Source organism: Phoca vitulina, unplaced genomic scaffold, assembly GCF_004348235.1.
Source record: "Phoca vitulina isolate PV1807 unplaced genomic scaffold, GSC_HSeal_1.0 scaffold8, whole genome shotgun sequence".
NCBI classification, from domain to species: Eukaryota; Metazoa; Chordata; class Mammalia; order Carnivora; family Phocidae; genus Phoca; species Phoca vitulina.
In genome coordinates, this window is record NW_022589711.1 from 38,092,715 (window position 1) to 38,096,521 (window position 3,807).

Below are 3,807 nucleotides of genomic sequence, written 5' to 3' on the forward strand. Positions count from 1 at the left end.
AGGAGATTAAGAGGTTCTAGGAGAGTAGTCAATATAGAGACTATGGAATCACATGGCTTTGGCTGAGTGCTATCAGACATTAGAGAAAGGCAATGAAGGACTGAGAGTGATTAATCTCAAATTTAGGGCAAAGCAAGAGAGCCAGAAGTCCTGAGGGTAGAAAAGCTGAGGACCAGAGCTAGAATATGATTTTAAGTACAGCAGAGTTCCAGAGAAGATTAATTTGTCAACCTGGTAAATCTGCCTTACCAAGTTCATGGCCTTAATTGCAAAGGAATGAGGCTCTGAGATTTAAGATGGTGCGTTATCTGGGTTTATGCCTTTGGAAATCTTGAATCCTCAGTTTCCCCTGCACCCAGAGAAGTACCCTATTCCTTCCTGAATAGGGAAGTTATCACTTCTTTTTGCTTGCAAGATAGCAAAATAACCTATACTCCCACACTTCCCCTCATCTATCTCCACCTTCCCTCTTGGCCACCAGACCAATAACTGGGTTCAAGACACAACGTAACTGGCTGGGGAAGAGTTTGGTCTTTCTACTAGCAAAAGAAAGGAACTGTACACACAAAGAGCTGCAGGACCTGGCCAACATGTATCAACAGGACCAGGAAAGAAAGTATGGACTTGATCCTGAGGTTCTGGGTCAAGGTGGAGAGTGTGGGAGAATGAGGGCAAAATGTAAGTTTGGGTAAGGGGGAATTTATATGGAACATTCTCCATTGGTGCAGGACTTAATACCCTGTCAAGGACCCAGGAGACAGTGCTAACATGCAGCTAGAATGGCTCCTAGAAGCTTGGAAACAGCTTTCGTACACACTAACTAAAAATACCAGACCTTCTCTGGTACATGATGAAAGAAGAGATCAAAAGGTTTAGAGAAGTGGGTATGCTGGAGTGGGTGTACTATGTAAAGCAGAAAATCCATCTGCTAACCAGCTTAAGGGTCCACTGGACACTCCATTTACCGGAGTGATAAAGGGTGCACTGATGAGAGGGGCACCAGCATAAACGAGGTACTCAGTGGTGACTGTTCTCTGTAGGCGAGGGCTGACGGTGGAAGATGCTGGCACAGGATTGGGAACCCTGAGAACAATAAAGAGGATGGCAAGATAATAGAGGCCAGGTGGTGGCACTTCACTATCAAAAGCAAAGTAGTCACCATGATCATAATAAATGGCCAGTCTGAGTAATAGCCAGGGAAGCCTGACCCACACAGGGCCAAGGAGATGGTTAATAAAACACAGTGTACCACAGGCAGTTAACAAAGGCATGCTCCATGTATGCAATCAAAGGAGTCAGATTTAGATAATCAGGAGGTTGAGAACTTACTGTAATAAAAAGTCAAAATCGCTTATTCAGTTTCTGGAAACTGAGCCAGTTCTCTCAGGCCCAGATCCCACTGCTTAAAGGAGAAGTCAGGTCTCCAGGAGGGAGAGACCTTCAACCCTTTATTAAGCATATGTGATAATGATTCCCTTAGTACTTCCTCCAGGTACCTATGACTATTAGAATAATCATGCCCTGAGAAAAATGAGAATACCAGTTATTTTGAGTAGGTTTGTAGACAGGGTCTAAGTTAATAGTGATATCCAGGGACCTAAAGGATCTTTGTGGCATCAATTAGAGTAGCAGCATATAGGAGCCAATTAACAAGTGGAAGCCTGGTCTAGTTCTTTCTCACAGTGAGTTCACTAGGTCCATCGACTCACTACATAATCATTTCTCTGATTCCCAGATATAAAATTGGGACATACTTGGTAGTTGGAAGAATTGCTATATTGGTTCTTTGTCTTTGGACTGGCACATCCCTCTTTCAACCTGCCAAGGTTACTTGCCTATATGTGAGCAAACTAATGAATTCATGGGTGGCATCATGTCCCCTATTTGAATCATTAGTATGACTTCTACAAAAAAACAGGTGGGTCTTTGAAGATGAGAGTGGACTTCTGCAAACTCCATCAAGTAGTAGCCCCCATTGCAACTGCTATCCTGTATGTGGTATCTTTGCTCGAGCAGATTAACACAGCTTCAGATCCATAATATATAGCAATTAATCTGGCAATGGGATCTTTTCCATACCTTTTAGGAAGAAGGATCAGAAGTAGTTTGTGTTCGTGTGGACTGGACAGCCATATATAATGGTCTTGCCCCAGGCTATGCTAACTCTCTTGTCCTCTGGTATAATACAATCCAAAGGGACCTAGACTCTTTATTCTTCAGAACATTATCAGTCCACTGTATCTGTGACATGTCACTTGGACTGCATGAGGAAGAAATAGCAAATACGTTGGAGGCCTTGGTAAGACACATGCACTCCAAAGGATTGGAGATAAATCTAATGAAAATTCAGGGCTCTGACATGTATGTTTTTAGGAGTATAGTCATCAGGGACATGCCAGGATATTCCTTCCAAAGAAAAGGAGAGATTAGTGCATCTTGTATCTTCCACCCCTAAGAAAGAAGCACAACACTTTTAAGGTTTCTTTGGGTTCTGAGGATGGCATATTTCATACTGGGAAATATTGTTTCAACCCATTCACCAAGTGACACAGAAGGACTACGAGCTTTGATTAAGGGCCAGAGCAGGAAAGAATTCTGCAGCAAGTCTGGCACAGATGGTCCTGCAGAAATAATGGTAGTTATCTGTGATGGAAAAGATATTGTTAGAGGTTTGTGGTCAGCCCCAGTTGATAAATTGCAAAAAGGACACCAACCAGCTACTTGGTGATTAGTTGATTACATTGAAATCTTTCTGTCCTGGAAATTAGTGATTCATTTCAACTGGGAAGGAGACATATTTTGGGATAGGTTCCCTTTCCTTCCTACAGGGCTTCTTCTAGCACCACCATAAGAAGGTTTACAAGAAAAAAAAAGAAGATTTACAGGAATATTTGATCTACCCATACTATATACTGTAGAGCATAGCCTCAGACCAAACAATGATGTTGCAGCAATGGGCACATGACCACCTATCCGTTGGGCCTATTACATTCTGCACTAATTGGAAGTTGTAGGTCTGAGAGATGATGGAATTGACTTTTGAAAGGGCAGCTGAGGTATTGGCTTGCAGATGATAGTCTATGAGGATGGGGCACCATGTTTCAGGATGCAGTAACAAAGACCCTTATATGGCTCTGTTCCCTAATGGATCCAGGATGACTCCACTTATCAGTCCCGGTGACTCAGTTGAGGAATGTATTATTCTCAAGCATGTGTTTATGGCTCTGTGGGTCTATACTAAGTACTGGATCCTAAAGGAAGGATCTCTTATTCCCCTTTTAAGAGTCCCATTAAACTTTAAGCTATGACTACTACATGGTAACCTAAATCTCCGCATGCTGAGTCTAGCAAGCAAGGAAAGGAAGCACAATATTGGTAGAGATCATTGACTGATCATTAGGAGGAGGTAAGGCTACGACTACACAATAGGGTCCAGAAAGAGTAAATCTAGTAGAATAAATAATCTACTCTACTGACTTTAATCAAGAAATGGACAAGTACAGAGGCGCCTGGGTGGCTCAATTGGTTAAGCATCTGTCTTCAGCTCACGTCATGATCCCAGGGTCCTGGGATCTAGCCCCACTCAGGCTCCCCGCTCAGTGGGGAGTTTGCTTCTCCCTCTTCCTCTGCCCCTCCCCCCACTTGTGCTTGCTCTCTCTCTCAAATAAATAAATAAATAAATATTTCTTTAAAAAAAGAAAGAAATGGACAAGTGCAGCAGCTGTAGTATGGCATGGTTACCAGGGGCCCAGGAACTCAGTGATGACTGTCGAAGTCATACTACTAGGTAAGCCACCTAGACCATGA